The sequence below is a fragment of the Bubalus kerabau genome, chromosome 22 (genome assembly GCF_029407905.1).
Source record: "Bubalus kerabau isolate K-KA32 ecotype Philippines breed swamp buffalo chromosome 22, PCC_UOA_SB_1v2, whole genome shotgun sequence".
Lineage (NCBI taxonomy): Eukaryota > Metazoa > Chordata > Mammalia > Artiodactyla > Bovidae > Bubalus > Bubalus kerabau.
The window spans coordinates 21,825,369-21,851,748 of record NC_073645.1 but is presented as its reverse complement, the minus strand read 5'-3'; the positions used below and the strand labels follow the sequence as shown (position 1 = coordinate 21,851,748).

The window sequence follows — 26,380 nt, the reverse complement described above, 5'->3', positions numbered from 1 at the left end:
TCAATTGTATGCTATTTTTTGTTTCAAAAGAAACAAAAGAAAGCCAGTTTGCAGATTTTGTTTATACACAACAGGCTAAACATCAAACTTGAAGGTATCAAACTTTGCTCCCTGAGATCTGCTGCTATACCACATTCATCTTCATATTTCCAGAGTTAAACACAATGTCTGACCCATGGAAAACGCTGAAATATTGAACTAAATTTTACTTTCAAAGACTAAAAAATTGGAAATTGTAAGAAATAGAAACTTGAAGCGGTCCATTTTCAAGGCAAACTAAGTAGCTCTGAGTGGAAAAATTACTAGCAGTTGAACTTGCAAACACGACAAGGTTGAGGCCTGAACTCTTCAGATAAAGTTGGGGTTGGGGGAGGGAGGTCAGACTGGATCCTAAAGAGACAGGACTCCACCCATTACCTGTGCCCCAGCTCTAACCACGCCTAAGGACTTGTGGACGTGACATAGTTCATCAACCTGGAGGGTCCCTAAGCAAACGGGATGTTGGGGGAACGGATAAACTAACAAGAAAGTCTTTGTTGAAAAATGAGGATGTAAATTGGGAAGGGAGAAAGAAGGATAGCCTAATAAGGAAATAACGAAATTTAGGTGACATCCAGAAAGATTGTACATCTCACAATACTGGGGCAATCAGGAACAGGGAGAAGGGACCTGCATGTCAGGGAACAAACTGCTTGTAACGGCCCTGGGTTTGCCTGCCCACAGGACACCAGATCTTGCAAGACTGTCGTTAAAAGCCTCGCTTTCCTTGCGCTTTGTGTCTCTGAGTCCATCCCTTGGTTTTGGGCTGGTGAGCGTGATTCTCACAGAAATGGAACCCTAGAGTTCTATCCCAATCCTCTCAAGATTATATTAGTGCCATGAAATGTTCTCTAATTTCTCATATGTCTTCAGATTCTCCCTGGACAGACTACAAATATTGAAAAGAAAACTGCTTTCTCTACTCTTTAAAGCTTGCAGAGCGATTACCACAGTGTTCAGGACATGCACAGTAGGTAGGCAGTATTTCCATCAGATTTCTTAAAAAGTAACAGAAAGGCACCTTATATATACTTCTCTGCCCCATGGAAAAACATACTAGTTACTCTTCCTACTAGGAAGATTTATTTTTCATCATCTTTGGCACAAATTCTAGAATGCTATCTGCCAGATCCCATGCCCCAGTAAATATGCATCCTCAAGCAATTATGGAGATAGATAGCTTATGGGGAGGGGGCACTCTCTGGTCAGGTCCCAGTGCTGGCCTGTGGTTAGGGGGAAGGCTAAGTGGGGGGAGGGTGTGGCCCTGTGATAAATCACTGCCCACTCTGCTTAGGGGTATTTATCACAGCCCGCTGTCAGGTAAATCACTGGAAAAACACCTCTTCAGTAATTAATGTGAAGTGACGGATGGACAGCCCCTGGGCCCATTAATCAGGAACATCAGCAACCTACTGAGATTATGAATGTCAGGATGCATAAACTGCCAGTGGATCAATAGGCCCAGGAATTCATCCAAGGCCCTCATTTCCGAGGTATCTCCGGTACATTAGGCTCCCTCGACCCTTCCCCCAATCTAAAATGAAGAGCTAAGGCTTCAGAACAAAGAGCAGGAGCAGAGGTTTGAAGTGACCACTGCAAGAAAACAGTCAAGAAACCTGGCCACAGCTAGGGAAGCACCAGGACAGGCAAAGTGAGCACAGAGCCATACTGAGCAAGAGGCTCTCAGAAGGCTCAGTGCCCTGGAAAAGCAGCAGAACCAGGAAGGCAACAGGCAACATTCAATACTCAGAGCCTCATTATCCACTTCAGGGGTGGTCCCCTTCTCGCTTATCTTTGACCCATCTTCCTGCCCACATTTACTTTCCTTCCATGTTGGCACCACTAATACAGAGTAGAGAGAAATAAGCAATTTCTGCTCTATAACAACCTAGGTAAAAAAATGCCAATTTTAGAGAAAAAAGAATCTAGATAAAATAAAATCACTGAATTATCCTTGAATTTAATTTAGCCTCATCCCTCACTGCCATGACAAATGGGGACTTGCCAGCAGAAGTTCCCACAGTGTTTGCTGCCAAGTCACTTCAGTCATGCCCGACTCTGTGTGACCCCACAGACAGCAGCCCACCAGGCTCCCCCGTCCCTGGGATTCTCCAGGCAAGAACACTGGAGTGGGGTGCCATTTCCTTCTCCAATGCATGAAAGTGAAAAGTGAAAGTGAAGTCGCTCAGTTGTGTCTGACTCTTAGCGACCCCATGGACTGCAGCCCACCAGGCTCCTCCGTCCATGGGATTTTCCAGGCAAGAGTACTGGAGTGGGGTGCCATTGCCTCCTCCGCCCACAGTGTTTACAACTGAGAAAAAGGTGGTCCTCCTGATTCATTGGCATTTACAAAGCCTTCTGCCAACATACAATATGGGTTAAAGACTAAACTGTGTGGTCGGATTCTAGAGTAATTAAATCAGCTCTTAATTCTATTTCTTCTCCAAGTCAAACAAAAAATTCTCCATCAAAAGAGTCTGCTCAACGTGTAAAACAGTACTGGACCGAAAGAGAATTACTGCTTGCTCATCACCCAAAGTTTAGCGGAATTATGTACAAGAGATTCAGCTGGGCTTCAGCCTCATATTGAATCCACTCGAGGCTGGCACTGACGGGAATGAGACTGCTGTGCTTGCCGCCACATCCCGCCAAACCCCACTGCTGTGCTTTGTGGTCAGACTAAGGCCAGGGCTGCAATCGTTGGTTAGAAAGTGTCTCAGAGTTACAGCTGCCTGTTCCGCTAAATCTCATTTCATCCTACTGATGGATGGATGGACAGATGGCTGCTTGGTGAAAGCAGCATTATCAGGCAGCTTCTATGGAGCCTGTGAATGATGGATAGCCCTCCTTCCACTTTCTCCAAACCACCATCGATCCAAGCCATATTTCAGCGGTCAGAAGCCCAGTAATATTAAGACACACAATCAGGTTAAGTTACTTGCAGTGTAAACCTCTAGAACAGAAATTCTAACGCCTTTGCTTTGCTGTCAGGAACCAGGCTGAAAATGTTACAGTCCATTCTTTCTAGCTGCTAACTCAATGAATTCCAACAGTGCAAAGTCCAAAGGGAACAGCTGGGCTCTGTTCCTAGGAGCACTTGAAAAGCTAGCTTGCCTGCCAAATTTTTTACTAGCCAGTTCTGTGAAATGAACTCTGCAGTTATAGTGAGCAGATCTGTGGATATGTGTATCCAGTGGAATGTGAAGTTATTAGAATCATATAAACTATATAGAGTGTATCAGTGATATCCTCACTAGACTCAACTGTCAGCACCTTGGATATGCCAGGGAGACATGACTACCAACATCAAGGAGAGTGATTAAAACCAGGATGGACTGAAATTTTGTATTTGCACATAATCCTAAAATGCTGTTTCTATCTGGTTTTCCTGGCTGGCTTCTACTCTCTTGTATACATATCAAATCATAAGTACTAATCCTTGACTGTTTTCACAAGCACACTTCTGCATCCACTTGTCTGTCACCTTCTAGACACTCATTTCTGCTTGTTTATTTGGACTACATGCCCCCTTTGTTATTTCCATGTTATCTTGTGCTCTCAGACTCATACAACTGGACTCTATCAAAGTTATTTCCACTTGTGTGATTAAAGAAATGGACTCTGAATCCAGCTTTATAATCCAGATTCCTAGATCCCACGTGCCCTCTATTCTAAGCTCACGTGTTCCCAGATGACTTCTCTAAATGCTTTACTATCAACTATACCCCAAATCAGCTTGGCCTGGCTCCTGGTCCCACCTCTTTTGACTGACTCGCTGCTGCTGTGAGCCAATGCTCAGAGAATTTGTATTTGTTTCGGGGGTTAGAAAAATGTCTCAATGGAAAGGCAACTGTCATTCTTCTTGCCATAATGGTAGTTTACTTTAAATTTTTAATATTTATGCCTTAACAACACCTATAATTCTATTTCAAGCAAAAAATAGGAAAAATTCTGTGCTATTTTTATAAAAATTAATGTCTTATCAAGAATAGCACTGCCCTTCACATAAACATTGAATAATTTTTACATAATTTTAGAATTACATTATTGAAAGAGACTGTATAGGTCAGAATTCAATATCCTAATTTTTCAAATACAGAAACTGAGGATCTGAGGTTGTAATGTACCTGGTTAGATAGATATTAAGCAGTAAAGCAAGGCTGAAACCTAGACTTCAATTAAAAGTATTGTGCTTATTCCATTTCTCAGACATCCCACTTTCATCCTTGGGACTTCAGAAGGAATGAGAGAAACGAGGATTGACTGCCATTTGTGTGTGTGCCTATGTGTTTGGGGAGGAAGGAAGCCACAAGAATTTAAATTGAGCCACTAATACTATTGTGCTCCCCATCAAAGTTGCCAATGCGCCACCTGAGAGTCATTTGCTATCTTAGAGAACAAAATTTGATGAATCTCTGACAATAAGAAACCTCTATCCTTCTCTTCTCCCTTCTTTATCTAGAAGTTTGAAAAGAAAAAAGCAGAAAGATGTCTAATGCAAGTAGAATCAGAAAAGTCAGAGGCTCCATAACTTAAATTAAATGGACAGAGGAGCAATGCGTCCTCTTCATTTCCAAGGACACCACATTCTGGTCAAATACTGAGCACTAGCTAACTGATTGGACTCCACCCTCTGGTGGTCAAAATGGGTCACTGTTGCATTTCCTGATTGTCAAGTTACCTCCATACAAACCTTACAGCCTTACAGATAGCTGAAAAAGACCTTGGAAAATCATGTCGTATAAACTCATTTTTAAAATGAGCAAACTGAGGAATTTACTTAAGACTTGGAGCTATTTGAGTGGTAACTGAGACAAGAACCCCAGATCTCCCATCAACTAAACTAAATAGTTAGTTAAGCTAACCATCATACTTGCCTTTAACCAATTTTCTACCCAGTATATATATGCAGGATATATTAGCTGAGTAAAGTTTAATCAGGAAGTTAATTGTGCTGCAAAAATAACCACATAATACACATCAAAACCAAATATATTATCCACCCTAAGGCATATCTCCATTAGTGTAAATGATCAGGATGACTTTTCCATCCCATTCCCACAAAAATGTCCTCATACATTAGATGAGAATTCTGCTACAACTATTCTTAGGACCAGACAAAACATTTCTCCTAGGAATTAAAAATAAGGTACCTCCTAAGAAAAAATTATCAGTACTAGGTGAATAATAAGGAATGACAGTGCTTTAAACTCTTTATTTCTATATACTCCTTAAGTTCATAGAAAAGCTGTTTTATTTGCATTAAGCAAATACATTTTAGAATAGTCAATTTTTTTACAAGGCAATCTCAAGTCAACACAAAGATCCTTTCCTTTCGCTAAAAAGTCTTTTTATGGTGTTTCTATTTGGTTAAGAAAGATCTATTAAGAAATAGATTAAGCCAGGGAACAATGACATATTTTTCAAAATCTGCTGCAATGAACCATGTCTAATTATGTTTTCTGTTCCATTAAGGTTTAGGCCCCACAAGCAAAACTGAAGTAGTGGCAGAGCAGTAGAGGAAGAGAAAGAAAAAAATAAACAGCTAACCATTTGATGAGTGCTCATGATGTGACAGGGACTGTGCTCAATATTTTATGTATCGTATCTTCTCATTTGATTCCAGCCACAGTACTAGGAGATAGGTATTATGACCTCAGCTTTACCGATGAGAAATCAGAAGCAGCTCAAGGTCACACAGCTGTTAAGTGCTGGTTAGGGTTTCAAAGCCCCTGCATTTAACCGGTACACTAGACTGCCTGATGATACTCAGCAAGATGGTCTCTCCAAATCATCTATTAATTTCATAAATATTAGCAGTTTGCTTAGAATCTGTATAAATGCAAAGCAACCAAAAGAGAGTTCAAAGACTGCTGCAATAAAACAAGAAAATCAACTAGGGTAAGAATGAAAGATTAATGCTTTCATGGCATGACTATTTCCAATAACCTTCCAGACTTAAAAGTGCTGACAATAATAATCTACTACTATCTCTGAAACTTCCTCATTCACCTTGCCTCACCCTCAAAGCCATATGGTTGAAGAACCTAACCAGGTGTCAGGAGAGGAACTCCCTCTCTTCTATTCCCCATAAGAATAATCTCTATACTTCTTCCTATCTACTCCCACGACCATTTGAAAACATTATCCTTCTCCACCTTTCTCCAGAGGCACATGGGAACAACCAACAGTGAAACTGATGGCACAGTTCCTAGACTAGAGGAACCTTCAAGGCAGAATGTAGAGTGCACTTTCAAATCTGAATCTAAAGAGAGAAGAAACTTGTACAATAAATACCTACTGCAAATGGCATTTTCAGATGTAATCTTAAACAGAATATAACAGTCAGTATTTTAATATTAGTTTGCTCCAGACATTTATAGCCTTTGCTTCTGTGCATGCAGCTGAACAAAGATTATAGGCTGCAGAACTGGAAGAAATATTTCATAAAAAAATCTGAGTATCCAGACAATGAAAGATACAGGAGAGATGATTCCAGCAGGGGTCTTGAGGGCCCCAAAATATGTAAACAAACTATGGCATGAAAAGGTTTTTCTCATAACACAATTCACGCTCCCAACTTATTTTATACTCCACTGGCTACAGCCGCCATGCATCGGCACCAACTGATTTCACGCTTTAGAGGCTGGGAAACAGTCCACAGCTTAGTCTCTTTCACACTCCACTGATGTGGTAACCCCATCGTTCACCAACTTAGCTGTTCCGAGTCTAATATTTGCACCTACAACTGACCACCGCAGATCAAAGCTTTAATATAACTGAACAATAGCAATATGTAACATAAAGGTAGAGCGAGCAGTCTGCTTCCTACTCTGTGTATCTATCTGGTGGTAGAGAGGAGAGAAGAAAACACCTTCCTAAAATTTCTTTCCCTCATTACACATCTGGAGGTTGGTCTGTGTTTCTACACTTCTTTGAAATTAGTTCCTTTCCTGGGTCTATCCTGGGTTGCACTGATATCCTATTGAGAATAAAAGAGTTAGAACGAATAAGGCTTTCAGGGCTGTGCCTTAAATCTGACATGCATTAAGCTTGATCGTTTTTCCCTTTTGAAAGTCACTCAGTCGTGTCTGACTCTTTGTGACCCCATGGACTGTAGCCCTCCAGGCTCCTCTATCCATGGAGTCCTCCAGGCAAGAATACTAGAGTGGGTTGCCATTCCCTTCTCCAGGAGATCCTCCTGACTCAGGGATCAAACCCAGGTCTCTTGCATTGCAGGCAGATTCTTTACCATCTGAGCCACCACAGAAACCCAAGATTCACAAACTAAAGCTAATAAACCACTGAGTAAGTTTTGAAAGCAGAGGCTAATAGGATTAATCTGTGTCTTATTCATATTGTCTCATTTGACCCCAAGTACATACCAAGAGGTAGTCGCTATTATCTCAATTTTACAGATGAGAAATCTAAAACGAAGTTTCTTAAGATCAGACAGCTTCCAAGTGTTAGTTAGGATTCCGAAGTCCCTACACTTAACTACTACAGTAGACTAGAATACATGCGTTCTAAAAAAAAATGGGGTAAACAAAGCATAGTATACTTTTAAAAAAGCAAAAATGCCAAAGTGCAATAATAACCAAAGAGAATAATTGTAAAGGTATGTTAGAGATATAGTTACAACTCTTATCTCCTTCCTCCTTGTAGCTGTACTAGCAAGTGTGAAGACCAAATGTGGCTGATCAGAAACTGAGACACCAAAAGAAGCAAGCTTCACTTTAAAGCAGGCAAAGAAAAAACATCAGATAATTAATAAATAAAAGACTCTCTTATATGCAGACTGAAAGTTTACTAATTAAGTTTCAAGAACAGCAAACAATTACCTTACAATACATAAACATCTTCAGAGAACTGCTCCTTTAAGGATCAGGAAACCTGTCCAGAGTGTTACAAAAGGCTTTCAAAGCAGAATAATCTACTGAACAAACATGGTTTGGGTACTAAACTGTATTTTAATCTAATATTTTTATGATACAAAAAGCAAGACAAATGTTAAAGCTTAGTAATAGCTAACAATAGGTAATGGCATTTTCTTGTAGCCAAACATTTTTTAAGTGCACATATTGTACTGAGATTTACGCTGGGACAGTGGAAACTATAAAGGTGGACCACGGGTAAGGACACAGTTTGAAGCACATGAATAACATAGCCTCCTCTTTAAGTTGTCTCTACCTAATTGGGAAGGTAAGAAATTTTTTTAAAAGGTGTTTTAAGGTAATATAAAATTGACAAATAAAAAGTTGTAAATGATAAAAATTCAGAAAAGAGAGCTATCACTTAGGGCCTGGAACAGTTGAAGAAGATAGCATCAAAGGGGAACGGGAAGCTAGTATGTAGATCAGGGACTGAAGGGAGATATTCCAAGTAGAAGGAATGGTCTGAACAATCTGAAGAGGCAGTAATGCAAAAAACCTTATTCTGCAGACAGCTATAGAAACTACTAGAGCCAAAGGGTCAATATAGCAAAGTGTGGAATATTCTGCCAGAAAGAATATTCTGTTTTCAGCCTGGAGAGCCCTCAACACTAGGTTCAGTCATTCAATACCATAAGCAATGGAGAGTCAAGTCTAGACCCTACAGGCAATTGCTGAGACGTGATACTATTACTGTTGTGTCTAGGTCTCCAAACTTTCCCTTGCACCATCTGTTCTTTCATTTACCCTGGCTTTTTATTATTATTATTATTATGTACCATCAGGTAACGGTGTTACAATAGCACACAATCGTAATGCTGACATGGCTCAACACTACACTCGCTTAACCCAATGCTATCAATGAGCAAGCAGTAACATTTAACCAAAACCCAGAAACAGGATCAACAGGAGGAATGGGCTCCATAACAGTGCCCCAAGTCTAACCCCACACTCATAAACAGACATTACACCTAGGGGAGCGATCAAATACACTTACTTTGTATAACCATTCTCACGATCAGAGAAAGAACTGAACCAAAGTTTGCCCCACGTCAAATTCCACTCCACAGTCCAAATATCCAGAAACTTGTGCCTTGCTACCTGGTGAAGATTCCTATAGTTGGCCAAGTGTTTCTGAAACAAATAGCTGGTGATACCTCAGTATGTTGTTTAGTCGCTAAGGCATGTCCAACTCTTCTGCAACCTCATGGGCTGTAGCTTACCAGCCTCCTCTGTCCATGAGATTCCCCAGGCAAGAAAACAGGAATGGGTTGCCATTTCCTTCTCCAGGGGATCTTCCCAATCCAGGGATCGAACCAGCGTCTCATGCACTGCAGGTGGATTCTTTACCACTGAGCCACCAGAGGTAGCTAATAAACTAACAAATACCAGGATATACATTTGTCTGAGATAACAGCCCAATCATTTTGGATCTAGATATGGTAACTGGCCTTATTACCATTGCAACAGTCTCTGGAAAAGGTAAGACCCATCCCCATTCCTTTGATTTTTATAGTTTCATTTCCTAGTATGAAGTGATATTTCTAGTCTCTTCAAAACTTTTCAATCTATCCAACTCCTACTTTTATCAATAGAACATCTAACCTTACAGTTTTTAAGACAAAATGAAACCATAACTCCTTGAAAGGAAAAGTGAAACACATTCCTACCCCACCGAAACCAATTCCAGCTGTTCATTTCAGTGGTATCAGCAGAGCTCACAAGGAGAATAGCTACTGTTCAAATTGCCCACAGAACCTGAGCTGCTCTGCTCTTCTCTCATTTCTCCCCCTCCCCATCTCCTCTGTAACTTATACACAACTGCCTCACTCCGCTGTCCATCCTCCCAAAATGCTGCCCAACAATTCACAGGCTGTCACAGATTGTCAGCACTGTGTTTGGGGACTTGAGAAGTGCCCCTGTGGGACAGCGCAGTGTTAGTACAGCATTTTCCAGGACACAATGTCAGTCTTTATAGCCACTCGCAAATTAGTTTCTTCTTAAAAAAAAAAAATAATACTCCTAATAAGACAGGTACAAGGAGATTTTAAATAACCAAGATTAAAACTCACTTGGTTTACTCTCAGACGTGGTCCTTTCAGTCAAGCACAATGAAATCCCATGTCTCTCTCTACTGACACGAGACGTGCACATCATCTAGGAACACCTGAAGTCAGCTTTTTGATGCTAACAGAAGCCAAGAGGCTACCAAAAAAAACATATCAAAGGAGGATCTTCCTTCCCCTTTTTCCTGTGCCCATGGCTCCTCATTCTTAAATTTTATTTGATAGTACTCTGTTTTGAACTCAGTTCTCAACATCAACATTTGCTTCTATGTCTTGCTGTGCAAACCCATTTAAAAGGAAATTCTGCAAATCACCACTATCATTTCTTTAAAGCTTTAATCCAATTCTTTGCATGTGCTTCAGCAGCACATAAGTACAATTATCTCCTGACAGTGCTATGAGTGACCCTCTGAAAAAGCCTTCATCCTATATATCCGTCATCCTCTATATCCGTTTCCTAGTTGCCAATGGCTACACATGAGAGTCAGAAGCTGGAACAGACTGAAAAGATTATCACAGGATGTGGGGAAGAGAAACCTCTCACAAAACAGCAGGTCATAGCAACTTAAGTCTTCTTAGAAAAAAAATTAATTAAAAATAAACATCTATAGAGTAACATTTTAAAAATTAAAATCAGTTTCACTAGCTATCAATTAGTTTTCATCCATAATTTCTTTGATAGCCTTATTCATTCTGCTTTATTATGGTTTCCTGAGGATTTCACTAATCATATAGTCTTCCCAGTTCATCAAACTCCTCCCATAACACTGCATCTTTGCTGCTCCCTATTTGAACTACAGGGAAGCTAGAGCTGGACAGGAAGGATGTTAATTCTCAGTTCTTATAGTAGAAAGAGACTGAAAAGAGCAAAGCTAGTAATCCAACTTTGAGAATTAATTCCAATATTTAACAAGCCCCTATTCTCTCTACAACAAACACCAAAATTTAAGAAAGACACATGAAGAGAAGCAAGAAGATCTTCAAAAGATCCTGGAAGTCTTTCAAGATACTGCCACTTTCAAACTTGTTATATAGGAGAGTTACCAAGTAAAATGGCACTAAAAACATACAAAACATAAGCAAACAGAGTAAATAATATTTCTAGTTGACTGACTTACCAAATAAGTGGCATTTATTTTTTGAATAGTAAAACTCTAGAACGTGCAGACAGGCTGCATCTGAGGCAAATGGTACAAAAGTTCCCTCTGATAGACAGCAGCCTCTCCTGGAAAATAATAATGATAAAAGTCAGTTTTACAAAAATCTGTACTTATCATTTCTTTGACACCTGTTTGTGCCTTTAACTTTCATGATCTCATTTCATGAACACTCTAAGAGTTTCACACGGTGATTTGCCACAGAATGGGCGATGAAAATAAACACATGCACAAAAATACTCTTTAGAAGTTCAACAACAGAACAGAAGAAGGAAATGTCATTTTCTCTCAATCTCAGTCCTCTGAGAACTAGTCTGAGGAGACAAAATGTCTATTAAATGCCATTAAAAAGAGAGAGAGAGATGGAGATAAGAAACAAAATAATACAAATGACTGAAACGCAAAAAGACGTTCAACTTCTGGTCATTACTATAGTTCTAACTTTTAGGATGGTACATGGTGGATGTTCAATAAGAATATGTTGAATGGACAGCTAGCTGGACAAATAAAAAATAAACCATCATCAGTTAACAAAGAAAAAATAAATCACATCAGTTAGCAAAGAAATCCACAATAAATCTACTATTTTATCCATCAGACAAGCAAAGATTAAAAAAGTAAGGTCTGTTTGGTGAGTAAAGACTGAATAGGGCTCCACATTGTTAATGGAGATACATATTTTATTACTATAGAAAGCATTTTAACAATATTTCAAAATCTTTTATATATCAAAGGACTTTGGGATCCAGCAATTCTCCTTCAAAGAATTTATCATAAGGAAATACCTGGACTTCTACAGGGCTCTTAAAAACTGAGGGAGAAAAAAAAAGTCTGATAGAAAAATGAACTTAAAAATATAATTCACACAGAAAGATATTAAAATGACTTTTATATATTCTATGAAAAGATTATTAACTGCAAAGTGACTATTAAAACTACATTGAGATACTTTGTTTCTAACTACAAATAGGATAGCAAAAACTAAAAAGCATACCAACATACTCGGATAATTAGTTTATGGGAAAAACTCTCATACATTGCTGGTGCAAATTCAAACTTGTACAACCTCCCACAGAAAGGGAGTGAGCAATATTTAAGAAAACTATATTTGCTTTCAGAGAAGGCAATGGCAACCCACTCCAGTAAACTTTTGACCTAACTATCCTATTTTAGGTATTTACCCAAACATACACTTTCAACATATAAAAATATATATAAACAAGGTTAGTTACTGCAGCACTGCTTATAAATTCAAAACACTGGAAATGGCATGAGAGAATGGTTAAGGTTATCACAACAGAGTAACCAAAAGAGGGAGGAAAAGACAAAGGGAGGATGGGACAGTGAGTGCTATAAATTGATGTGGAATGGAGTCCAAAACATATTGAAGTGAAATGTTTAATTTAAAAAAGCAAAGTACAAAAGAGTATCTACAGTATGCTAAATTTTGTGTAAAAAGTTAAGAAATTAAAAAAAAAATGTGTTATCTCCTCATACCTGGGGGAAAAAAAACCACCAAAAGGGTAATCCAGAGATTGATGGGATTGATTACCTATAAAGGCTGGGTGAAAACAGGGTGAAAAAGAAAGAAGAAATGGGTGACACTGCTTTGAGGGTATACATATATTTAATATAATTCTGGCTTTTGGAACCATATTAATGCTTCACATGCTCAAAAATAAGTAAGATCAATTAGGATAGGGAGAAAAACTTAGAATACAATAGAAGTGAATTGTATTGCAAATGACTAACATAACTATGTTACAGAAAGAAAGTTGGGGAGAAAACTAACCCAAGTAACTTTTGAATGTGGTTTCTTGCTCAGTGATGTCCAACAGAAAGATAATGGATGCCACATATGTAATTTAATATCTTCTAGCAGCCATGTTAAAATGGTTAAAATTAACTTTATTTATTTTATCTAATTTATTTTATCTAATATATCTAAAATATTTCAACATATTATTTAAATATTATTGGGATATTTCACATTTCTTATTTCATATTAAGTTTACAAAATCCAGTATATCTCAATTCATGCAGTTAGTTAGTGGCTACTTTATTGACCAGTGGAGATTTAGACTATATGCCCATAGGATAAGGAAAACAAACATTGAACTCTACTTCAGTTCAGTTAAGTTCAGTTCAGTAGTTCAGTCGTGTCCAACTCTTTGCAACCCCATGAATCGCAGCACGCCAGGCCTCCCTGTCCATAGGAGATGTCTTTTAAGCAGTGGTATGAAACTATTCTCTGGTATTCTAGGACTAGGCCAATAAGTAAAAATGCAAACCATAGGGACAAGTTTCTCACTTTTGGAAGAGGGGGTTATAAATACAGAATGAATAAACCCTGTAGTGTTGGACTGGAATCAGAAGTATCAATATAAACTCATTGCTTTCAGAAGACAAAAAAAGATGTATATGAATGTGTATATGAGTGACAAGGGCAAGGCAATAGGAAACAGCAATCAGCTTGAATGGCCTCCCACTGACCAAATCAGTAACAGCATCAAAATAAATAATGAAATAAAGTATTATAAGTAAGTATAAGAGACATAATGGAATTAGAAAATCACCATTTAGGAACCATCATGAAAATGATTCAGGCAGATATACAAAAGTTAGTAAAGGTTCAAGGAGTAGTAGGAAATTTATAAAATCTCAAAGTATCTTTTCAAAGATACCTCAAAATTAAAAACATAATCTCAATGTACTTAATCACTGAACTATACACTTTGGTTAAAATGGTTAAAATGATAAATTTTATGTATATTTTACCACCAAAGTAATTATAAAAGGAAAAACAGTAACTTTGCACTGGAAAACCTGGCAAATACTACTTTTAAAGGAGTGATCCAAGACCACATTACTAATATTTCAATATCCTGTGCCTCCTGACACAATGCCCTGAGAAACATAATGTTACTTCTGCGGTGTTCCTGCCAGAAATGGGTAACTTGAAGCCAGTAATGAGAAAACAGCAGATAAACCCAATTTATAAGCATTCTACAAAAGAACTGATGCCTTTGAATTGTGGTGCTGGAGAAGACTCTTGAGAGTCCCCTGGACTTCAGTGAGATCAAACCAGTCAATTCTAAAGGAAATTAACCCTGAATATTCATTGGAAGGACTGATGCTAAAGCTGAAGCTCCAATCCTTTGGCCACTTGATGCGAAAAGCTAACTCATGGAAAAGACCCTGATATTGGGAAAGATTGAAGGCAAAAGAAGAGGACCACAGAGGATGAGATGGTTAGATAGTATCCCTGACTCAATGGACATGAAACTGACCAAACTCCAGGAGACAGTGAAGGACAGGGATGCCTGGCAAGCTGCAGTCCATGGGATGGCAGAGTTGGACACGACTTAGCGACTCAACAATAATAACAGCAAAATAACTGGCCTGGACTCTTCAAAAATGTTAATGTCCGGCAAAAGCAAAGACTCAGGAAATGCTCCAGATTAAAGGAAACTAAAGACACATGACAATTGAATCCACTCCAAGAGCCAGAATTTTCTTTTGCTACAAAACAGTACATTATTGGGATAATGAGTGTAATCTGAATAAGTCTGTGGACTACAGTGTAATATTAAATCAATGTTAATTTCTTGATTTTGATAACTGTACTATGCTTTCATAAAAGAACGTCCTTGCCTTTAGAAAATGTACTCTCAAGTATTTAGGTAAATAGGAATAGGTCTGTATCTTACTCTCAAACAGGGAAAACACTCTCCCTTTATTGTTAGAAGACCTTCATATTTCCAACATTAAAAGAACATAAACATACAAAATATGGAAGCTTTAAGAATAAAAAAAAAAAACAAAAACTCTAAAGCAAATACTTCTCCATTTAGTGGACAGAGAAAATTCAGTCATTATAATACCAGGAAGATTGTAGGCCTGACCTTACATACAAACTTATTAATGATCAGGAGAGTGCAAATAACACATTTAATTAAATTTGCTCATTTATCTATTTTGGGAAGTACTATTAACAGCATTAACAGCACTGAGAGAGAGTAGTAATATAAAAGGACAGAGACAGATTAAAAACAATGACCCAAAACAACCAAATTGGAGAGTGAATAGAAGGCTAGGTAAAATTAGAAGCTTAAAAGAACAAAAGAAAGATATCAGACACTTAAATACTATCAATTTTAAGGCAGACTGTTGCTATATGAAGCAATTTTGGCAAACACCAATGCTAAATGAGGAAATATATATATATATATAAATGTATATTATATATCTATACACATAGCACATACATGCATACATATACATACATACCCATCACCTTTTTCCCTATAAGAGACTGGTAATCCTAATTAAGTAAGGATTCATGAAGGGAGAACACCCTAAAAACAGAGGACTATTGATGCAGTTTGATAAGAGCAGTTTCATACTCATAGTTTCACAAATACAGAAGCTCGATCAAGGATCACCAATGAAGAATTAAACTATCCTAAGCATGGCAACCCACTCCAGTATTTTTGCCTGGAGAATTCATTCCATGGACAAAGAAGCCTGGAGAGTTGCAGTCCATGGGTCACAGAGTCGAACATGACTGAAGCAGTCTGGCACACACACACAGACTATTAGTTCTGTTATCTACCCTAGATTCTTCAACTAGCTACCCTTGGGTTATCCTTATTTTTCCTCATTTTTCTCTCCAGGCACTGAGCATTCAAAATATTCTACATTTCCCAACCTCTCCTGCAGGAAGATGTGGCTCTGTGACCAACAGAATATGAGCAAAAGTGGCACATCTAACTTTCAGGAAGTATCCTCAAAGGGAAGAAGCTGTGTCCTCTTCCACCTTTCTGCTGGTTCATATGTGGATGAAGAGGCTGGAACTCCAACAGCCATCTTAGACCACCAGGCAACTTTGGAAAAGAACAGAATCCATGCACAATGGTGCAACAACGTGACGCCATGACAACCACGACTGTCCCAAACTACTTCTGGAATTCGTGACACTGACAGAAATGAACTTTTATCACACTTAAGTCTCTGTTATTTGACTGCAACCAAATCTTATCCTAATTAATATAACCTCTATACTAATGTACGCTCCAGAGTTTCTTTCTTTCTCTAAACAATCTTCCACTGGTCCTTTGCTGGTTTCCTTTTCTGCTTCACACTCTTTTACCATGAATATTCCCCAATATTCTATCCTTGGTCAAACTTCACAGTGAGGAAAATTTGTCTTTTCTGCTCTTCTCCCACTAAGTTCACACATTCTAAAAAGCCTCATTCCTATGTGTCTGATCATTTATTTGAGCTCTAATTTTAACTCTAGCTGTCCATTGTTCCATTTGTACAAGATGTAATTAAACAGGAACATAAGTGATTTTTAAAACTAAAAAGATAAACAGACAAAACGGTGAAGGCAGCAATAGTCGTTGCTGTGACGGTAATCAACAGCTAACACCGAGCCTTTAAAATACGCCAGGCACCATTCTCGTAGCTAATCCTCATGATAATCCTATGAAGCAGGAAGTATTATCACCATCCTCCTTTGAAAAATGAGGAAACGGAGGCAAGTTAAGGCAAGTTAAGAAACTTGTTCAAGATACAGAATTAATGTACTAAAGAGATCATTCAAACCTAGTCTTCCAGAACCCACCCTCTTAACCAGCATGCACTAGCATCTCTTCTCAGAATGTTATCACAGCTTAAGGTTGTTCTCAGCAGTGATGACAGTTACTTAAATATCCAGCATGGTAATAAATTTAAGGCCTCTGCAGATTAACTTTTAGGGACCGTCAAATATCACTTAGAAATAAATATGGTAAATAAGATGAGTAATCAAGCAAGATAATATTCTTGGGCACAAAAGATATGACCATAAAGTAATGAGACTGGTTTTCTTGTATGGCTCTATTGGTTCTGAAAGCAGTTCCAAAAGACAAATCCAAAGAATATTTATTTGCTAGAATAAATGCATGGTCTTAAGAATGATTACTTTAAAAGGGACAGCATTCATTTATAATAAATTTAATGAAGATCTTTACTTTTAAAGTACCAGATTTTTCAACTACCACTCAAACCTACAACTTGTAAAAGCACTTGAACTCAATATCTTTCTCCCTAGACCTCTTGGAGATCGTTCCTCAATGTCACTATCAAAATACTACAATACACCTATCTGTCAAACTCAAAACTTTGAGGTATTCCAACTTTCAGCTTTTCTAACCCTACACTTCTTGCTCTTCCTCCACAAGAGCTTTACACCTTCTATGTCTACATTATTCCATGACTGTCCTATTGCCTACCCTAAAGCCACTCCCTACTTGGGGTTACCCCTCTAAGCCACCACAACAATCTTTCTCAAATACTGTTTTCATCATCACTTTCAACAAAAATATCATCTTTAAGGATCAAATCTAAGTTCTTCAGCCTAGCCTTCAGAGCTTTCCATTAATTCTTCATTATCCTTATACACATGTAAACCTAGCAAATCATATCTCTTTACTACATACCATCTTCCATTTGTGAAATATTAAAATACCCCTTCTGTCTCATACAGTTCACACACTGCACTTCTTGCTTCTAGCTTCTCATCACTCTATGTGGAATTTTCCTCTGTCCTCTCAATTTGTCATTCTATCACTTCCTTCAAGATCCTCCTCTTCCATGGAGTCCTAATAACCTCAAAGAGATACTGCTCTATTTTACATTTAGTAGAATGGGATGAACTGCAAAGACTGACCAGACTATGTAAGAAAACAGACATCCCAGAAATAAACCCACACTTACAGGGTCAGTTAATCTACAATACTGGAGGCGAGACTACACAATGGGGAAAATGGTCTCTTCAATAAATGGTGGTGGGAAAACTGGACACCCACGTGTAAAAGAATATAACTACACCACTTTCTTACACCAAGTACAAAAATAAACTCAAAATGGATGAAAGACTTAAACGTAAGACCTAAAACCATAAAACTGCTAGAAGAAAACACAGGCAGCACACTTTGTCATCAGTCTTAGCAATATTTTTTGGAATCTGTCTCCTTGGGAAGGGGAACAAAACCAAAAATAAACAAATGGAACTACATCAAGCTCAAAAGCTTCTGCAAAGCAAAGGAAACCATCAACAAAATGAAAGGGCAGGCCTCATTATGTGTTGCTTAGGTTGTGAGATTATGGGTTTTGTTGTTCTTTAAACTTTTCTGTATTTTCCAAGTTTTCCACAGTAAGCATGTATTTGATATTTTTTTTTTTTAAGAAAAAAGTATTTCTAAAAAAGAAACTAATCATTTTATTTAATTTTTTAAAATGAGTTTACCTATGAGGGCTTCCCTGGTGGCTCAGCAGTAAAGAATCCGCCTGCAATGCAGGAGACACGCAGAAGCCGCAGGTTCAATCCCTGAGGCAGGAAGATCCCCTGGAAGAGAAATGGCAACCCACTCCAGGATTTTTGCCTGGGAAATCTCATGGACAGAGAAGCCTGGCAGGCTACAGGCCACAGGGTTGCAAAAGTGTTGGACACGACTTAGCGACTGAACAACCACCATATGAAGGCAGTTAACAGGCCTGCGGCAAAAGCTGGCTTGGTGTTTGTATTTTGAATATGCAAAATAAAACGAGTGCTTAAGGGAAAATTTTAGTGTAATAAAAACTGTATAAACATGTTACTTGATTTACTACTAATATCTGCAGTTCTTCCCTCTCGGCTAATTACAAATGTCTACAAGAACTCCCCAAATAACAGACAAAAACTCAAAAAACTCATTCAACAAGCTCTTGGCCATGCCCTCCTGGTTCCCTCCTGCAGTCTTTTGCAGGTCCCTCCCTGAATCCACCTGGCATTTCTAAGTCAGCCCTTTGCTCTGCATCTGTTTACCCCTCTTTCTAACTGCCTCAGTCTGACTGTCCCTCCTAAGGGTTTCTGATGTCCCCTCTCTGTCTCTGACTAACCCTCACTCTCTGCTTTTGTTGTGTACCCTCTTTCTGTCTCAGGGACAAGTTACGCACCCCAGTGTGAGACTTTTCCTCTCTGTCTCTGCCCTTCCATCAGCCTTTCCCCTAGTCACCTCATTTCCAAGACATTCTTGTTAACTTTTCCCTCTACTCTTTATAAACAAACAGGGTTTGCATTATTAACCCTATTTTACAGATGATAAGAAAAAAACAAACAGGGCTACTGGTATAAACTTCAGAGGGGTATGTTTAAATCCAAGGGCTTCCCTTCTCTAATACTCATCTGGCATTCCATGGCAAAGAACCTGAAACAGCCCATATGCAAGCCAGTATTAATGCTACACCTATTTTTTCCTAAGAGGCAAATCTCATAATAAGAATACCACACACCATTTGCCCATATTTTTGCCTTAGCACCAAGTTAAACAGTCATGAATTTGTCCATTCTAGAAATTCATATTACCGTATATACAGGTTAACTCGTGTTATTTGGGAACCTCAGAATATTAGACGCCAGAATCTGCTGTTTCTAACACTGCTTCTCTGCTTCTCTGTTGTTATCCCTAGTCTAAACCAGCCATGTTCGACATAAAAATAAATAATAACAAAAAATTTTTAAAAAGGGCACAAGGGACAACAGATTAAATAAAACCGAAGAACAAATTTGAAGAATAAAAAACTAGACAGAAGGCTAGCATGAGACTGCGAAAAGGCACAGCACAGACTGTGGGCAATGGGTCCATGTTCTACCGAGAGGAAAATATTCTCTCCACACGCAGGTTTACTGCTGCACAGCAAGAGCCTGTAACTGCTCTTCTATAGAAACCTCTGACCACTGGAATCCCCTGTAATTCAATAAACTCTCAGGAGCTCAGGAGTTACCCAGGCTTCATTCATCCTACTGGGCTCATTAACAGAAAACTCTTCATGTTTTCCCCACTAGCTAAGAGCACATTTTCTGGTGGGTGGCATAGTAGAAGTAGGTTCTCTTTTAAGACATGAACATCCTAGTTCCATTTCTTCTCACTTCTCCTGTGGGTGGGATGCCTGCAACCAATACAATTCAACCAAGAGAAACGTCTAAAATATAGTTCAGGTTCAGTTCAGTTCAGTCGCTCAGTCGTGTCCGACTCTTTGCGACCCCGTGAATCGCAGCACGCCAGGCCTCCCTGTCCATCACCAACTCCTGGAGTTCACTCAAACTCACGTCCATCGAGTCGGTGATGCCATCCAGCCATCTCATCCTCTGTCGTCCCCTTCTCCTCTTGCCCCCAATCCTTCCCAGCATCAGAGTCTTTTCCAATGAGTCAACTCTTCGCATGAGGTGGCCAAAGTACTGGAGTTTCAGCTTTAGCATAGGTCACCAGTTTTATACACAATGTGAGTGCTAGTCTTGTACTGCAGGTTTATATAATTAAAAACCTACACTTTTACTTTTGGCACTACTTCATTTACTTCTGTCATGTCTAATGAGTGCACAAGTTCCAAATCAACAATACACTAGTCTTATCACTCATTCTGGTGAGATATTTTGTAAATGGTGAGCTAATAAGGACAGGGTCACAGACTGAAACACATCAATTAGTTTTGCTATTTTTCAGGGCTCAGTGGGCACAGTCAACAAATTTAACCTTGGCTAAAAAAATTACAGTGATCATGTGAAGCTTTATGAGAGTGAATATATATGTATCACCTATATTCATGACTATAAGAAAATATAATAACTAAACACAGTAACAATAATACTGTCTTTCACTAACCCTGAAAATGGGTCTCTCTTCCAAAAATTTCTTTTAAAGAAAAAAGTCAAGAACAAAAATGTTTAAAACATAAAGGAAAAAATAATACGTTACAGCACACAAATCAGATTTTAATGGAAATGACTATTGTTATAGTTTATACACAAGTCTGTAGTAAAAAAAAAAATAGTAATTGTCATCTTGCTGATTCTTAACTACAGGTCAGGGTGAAACTGGTCAAGTGGAGCCAGGGGAAAACACATCAAAAAAGAGAGTAAAGGAAACAGTTCCTAGACATTTGCATCTTCAGACATCAGTCAACACAGCATCTGAAGGAATGAAAAGTAAACATTTCAATTCTTAACTCTACGACTCTGCTTGGACCAACAAATCAGTTTTCTCTAGTAGACATTCCCCCTTGGTTTCTCTAAACTCTCACTCCTTGTAGATACACACACACACACACACACACACCAGTACCCCCATAAGCACTTGTCACTAAGTTACCACTTTCAGAAACTGAAAGTCACCAAATCTTTTGGCCCCTACCCACTAGATTGAACTTTTAGAGTCAAATAGTCAAGCTTTTAAAAAAAAAAAAAAAAAAAAGGGCAGGGAGGATGGGAAGCCAATAAAAAATGCTCTATAAAATGCTATCCTAGTCAAGAGTCAATATCTAAGTCATTAACATAGATAAGTGTTCTGCTACAAGCTATAATGTGCAGAAAGTCACAAAACTAAATTCTTACTATGGGTTATCAATGAAGCACTAGCCCAATAACACACCCCAACAACAAGAGCATTCTGGAAACTTCTAAACGTAAAAAATAGCCTAATATAATCTTTATATAAAATGCAACTGCTTTAAAAAAAAAAAAAAGCCTGCAATCTGAGCACTTCTTACTGCTTCTTTAAGTTTATGGGTTAAGGATAACTATCCTCACTTACGAACAACAACAAAAAAATTGGATCTTAAGAAAATACGTTACCTAAAATTTCATCACTTTTTACCATCATCATAGTCATCAATTAGAATAGCAACAAAATAATGAGCCAATACTCACTCCAGCACTACTTTATATTCACATCTCATTTAATCCGTATAGACACCTTATCAGGTAAGTGTTATCATCTTCATTTCAGAAAATAGTAGACAAGCTTAAAGAGGTGAAATAATTCGCCACAACTCATGAACTGGAAGTCACAGCACTGGGATTTCAACTCAAATTTGTTCAGCTTTATACATTCAACAATTGTACTGCCATCCTTTGGTTTTAGAACCACATTCAAGTATTTTCCAACCAATGATTTCAGAAATAATACAAGACTACCTAATTACTATACTGCCAAACCCACAAAAAGTTGACTGTAAAATCCTCACTCTTTACAAGGGGAAAGAGAAACAAAGTCACCTGCTTGGAGTCTCAGACTGAACTGCCAGAATAAAAACTACACACGAATCCTGGCTGTTTATATTCTGAATTCTAACTATAAGGTAACACAGACTCCTAACACATGTAGCTAGGACAGGTAAAAATAATCCCAATATTTCTCATTTCAGCTAGTATACATTCAAGTTCGTGACACTGTGATACAATCAGAGCTAAGTTTAGAACAAGTAGTACCTCAAAAGGGCCAACCAGCTGGAGACAAGCTTAGCACTACACATGAGGAGCAGCATGAAGTACTTTCTGGGATACTTGTACACTGTGTAGCACTGAAGAAAGGATGGCTGTAACAAAGCAAGACAGAGCAAGACTGCTCCTAAGTGCGTGCACGCAGCGCTGGTGGGACAGAACAAGCCAAATTCTGGTGAACCTTAAAATCCAGACGAAGTTTAAAATTGACTCCACAGGTGATAGGGCCCTAATGTTACCTCTTCCCCAGGAACACGACATAAGAACATCTGTATGGTTCACATTCGTTTCCAAAGACATTTTTCCCCTATGTATTTATTAACTCATTTGATCTTCATACGGTTCACGATCACGTTTATGATCAAGTTCATAAACACATAAACACGATTTGAAAATTCAACTGACCTGGGCTGGAGACAGAAAGACAGTGAGATTGTTATATGTGAAACATGCTTTCTCACACATGTCACTTCTAATAAACTGCTCGACACTGGAAGGCAGGAAGGCCAAAGACGATCACCCCCATTTTTCAGATTGGGAAACCCAGGAGGCAATAAACGGGCTACAAAAGATAATAGATCCAGCAAGTGGCAGACCCGAGACTCTACCCAGGACATCAGATTCCAAATCCTGTGCTTCTTCCCTACTCAACTCTGAGAAGAGGCTTTTACTGATAAAGAAAACTTTAAAAAGCGGACTTGGAGTTTTCCGAGGGTGGCCCAAGAAAACCAGGAAGTATACCCTCCCTGGCGAACAGACAGTTCACTCCCAGCTCATAGCCCGGGGGCTCCCAGCCAGCCCAGCGGACTCGCTCCAGAGGCTCAGGGCTCGCGCCCCGAAATCGCCCGAAGCCCCGGGTGGCCCCCGCTGTCCACAGTCTCCTACCCACTGGGGAGAAAAAGGGGTCCCCAAGTCCCCGCTCAGTACCTGTTGAAACACAGGAAAGGAACTGCCCCTTCGCAGAGAGTATCTAAGGAGAGCACCCAAAGCAAGCACGGAGCCCAGAGAAGGAAAAAGGGGTCTGAGACGGTCCTCCGCAACCCAAGGGCCGCAGGGGTCGAAGGGCGGGAGCCGGCCACGCGTCACGTGAGAAGAAAAATACCGGTAACAAAAGGGGAAAGCAAGCTTGTCCCAAGAGTTGACGGAGACGTGGAAGCCACGAGCCCCAGGCTGGAGTGCGGAGGGAGGGAGGGACAGGTACGCGAAACAACTCGTTACCCGGGGCGCCTTAGCTGTCCGCATCCGCCGCCTCCTCCAAGCTCTAGCTCTTCCGCTCGAGCCTCCGAGACGTGCGCCAGGCCTCGGCTCCGCCCCCAGCGCTGCGCGGCCTTCTGGGGACTGTAGTCTCCGCGAGGCCGGCCTGCGTAGGCGGCCTCCGGGTCACGTGGGGGGGAAGAGTAGGCAGAAGAGCGCAGCCCCCGCGATGTGTGCGGTGCTGTCCGCTCACTCTTCCCCTTCCCGCTCAGCTATAAAGGGGTCAGAGCTCCTAACGTCCCTCACAGACGTACCATCCCTCCTCTTCACAGCAAACCTTCTTGAAAAAGGTAGTCTGAACTCGCTGTCGCCACTTCCTCCTTCGTCCTCTGCCCGGCAGCTTCTGCCCCGAAAGAAAGTGCCCTTGTCACCGTCATTCACTGAAGGTAGTTTCAAGTCACTGCTGCTGCTAAGTCGCTTCAGTCGTGTCCAATTCTGTGAGGCCCCATAGATGGCAGCCCACCAGGCTCCCCCGTCCCTGGGATTCTCCAGACAAGAACACTGGAGTGGGTTGCCATTTCCTTCTCCAGTGCATGAAAGGGAAAAGGGAAAGTGAAGTCGCTCAGTCCTGTCTGACTCTTCGCGACCCCATGGACTGCAGCCTACCAGGCTCCTCCATCCATGGGATTTTCCAGGCAAGAGTACTCGAGTGGGGTGCCGTTGCCTTCTAGCTTTAAGCACCATTTGATGCTGTTGGACATTATCACTTATTTTCTAACTATCTTCAGGTTTTCCTTCTTCCTCTCTGGTCATTCTTCTCCGTCTCCTTCAAGAATTCTTTTTCTAACCTGCTTCTTAAATATCAGAGTTCTTGGAGAACACTAATATTTAAGTCTCCCTTTGGGCTTCCCTGGTGACTCAGATGTAGAGCCTGCCTGCAATACGGAAGACTGAGGTGCAATCCCTGGGTTGAGAAGATCCGCCGGAGAAGGAAATGGCCACCCATTCCAGTATTCTTGACCTGGGAAATCCCGCGGACAGAAGAGCTTGGCAGGCTCCATTGGGTCGCAAAGAGTTGGACACAACTGAGCAACTAATATTTTCACGTCTAACAAGCACCTCAAATGTAGCAACTTTAAAAGTGACTCTTCCCTCCTCCCTGTTCACTAACATTCACTCCAACCTTCAACCTAGATTCCTCTGTCTCACTTCTTCCACTGGGTCCAAATGGGCACCAGATTGTGTAGATTCTATGTCCTGAGCGTCTCTTGAATCTGTTTCCTCTTCACACCCACCTCCAGAGATTTAAATCAGACCCATCTCATTTTTTACCTGGTTACAGCATGGGCTTCCTTACTGGGCCCAGCACTTCAGCACCTCTGCGAGTTCCTCCCCACTGCCATCAGCACCTCTGTGGGTTCCTCCCCACTGCCATCAGGCCTATTTATGTAACCAGAAAAATTTAATCACATCACACTTTTGGTTAAACCAATTAAAGGATCCACTTGATTGGCTTTGAGAAGAGAAAAGGAAGGGTATCTCTTGAGTGATTTTTACAAAACATGGAGGCCAGCCCCACTAAGTCTCTATCCTTATACCAGTAAAATTAAATCATGTCACACTTGGGAGCTTCCCTGGTGGCTTAGATGGTAAAGCGTCTGCCTACAATGCGGGAGACCCGGGTTCAATACCCAGGTTCAATCCCTGGGTTGGGAAGATCCTCTGGAGAAGGAAATGGCAACCCACTCCAGTACTCTTGCCTGGAGAATCCCATGGACAGAGGAGGCTGATAGGCTACAGTCCATGGGGTCACAAAGAGTGACGCGACTGAGCGACTTCACTTTCACTTCCACACTTGGTTAAACCATTTAAAGGATCCACTTGATTGGTTTTGGAAGGAGAAATGGAGGTGAATTTCTTGAGTGGTTTTTACAAAACATGGACACCTGCCTTACTACTTTCTCTACGTCCTTGTGGTTCAGAGGTTCAGGGAAGAGAGACTTATAGATCTTATTTCAGGGTAAGTGGACATAAGCATGTTTTAAATGTTCCCCAGGTGATGCAGTCTTTCAACAAGACTGTATTTTGTTGACTGCTCTGTAGGAGGCTTTGTGTCGGATACTAAGAAAATAATAGTAAACAAGATAGTCCCTGCCCTTGTGGAGTTTACAGTCTCTAGGAAGAGACAGATGTTAATCAAATGATTCCATACCAGAAAAAAATGAAACCCACAAAAACAAAACCCCACAATTACCAGTTGTGAATTATGCAGGAATTATTATGCAGGGAAAATGATCAATTCCTTTCTCTTTCCCTCTGCCCACCATTCTATGCTGTGAATCAGCATAGCTCCTCAGCCTATCAAACACGGCCTGGCAGAAGCTAATCTTCCTCCACGCCCTCCTACATACTTTTAGACTTATGGAACTGCTGAGTTGCATAAATTGTTCCTCTGTTTGGAAAACTCTTACCTTTCTCCCTTGACTAACTTCTACCCAGTCTTACTCTACTTCACTGCATTCAAAGCAAACCCAGTAGAATTCTGGCCACAAGGAAACCCTTTCTGAGGCTTGAACTAATCAAGTGGTAACTCCTGGACAACCAGAAATGAGCTGAGTTAGAGAAACCAGGAACAGTTGAACATGGGCTACTGGGAACAGGGCTCTGTTAGCTATTTTTGGAGTTAAA

At 40.0% G+C, this 26,380-nt stretch overlaps 1 protein-coding gene across 22 annotated transcripts in view; it reads right to left on the bottom strand.

Moving 5' to 3' along the window:
* Window positions 1–25,117, bottom strand: part of R3HCC1L (R3H domain and coiled-coil containing 1 like) — a 72,373-nt gene extending 47,256 nt beyond the window's left edge. For 7 of the 22 annotated variants that reach the window (XM_055560299.1, XM_055560295.1, XM_055560286.1 and 4 more), the window contains exons 1-2: window positions 25,025–25,117; window positions 11,155–11,261 (exon numbers count right to left, since the gene is read on the bottom strand). The gene's annotated coding sequence lies outside the window, so the exon portion shown is untranslated. The other 15 variants (XM_055560296.1, XM_055560287.1, XM_055560297.1 and 12 more) reach the window with 14 other exon arrangements.
* Window positions 25,118–26,380: the final 1,263 nt, after the last annotated feature.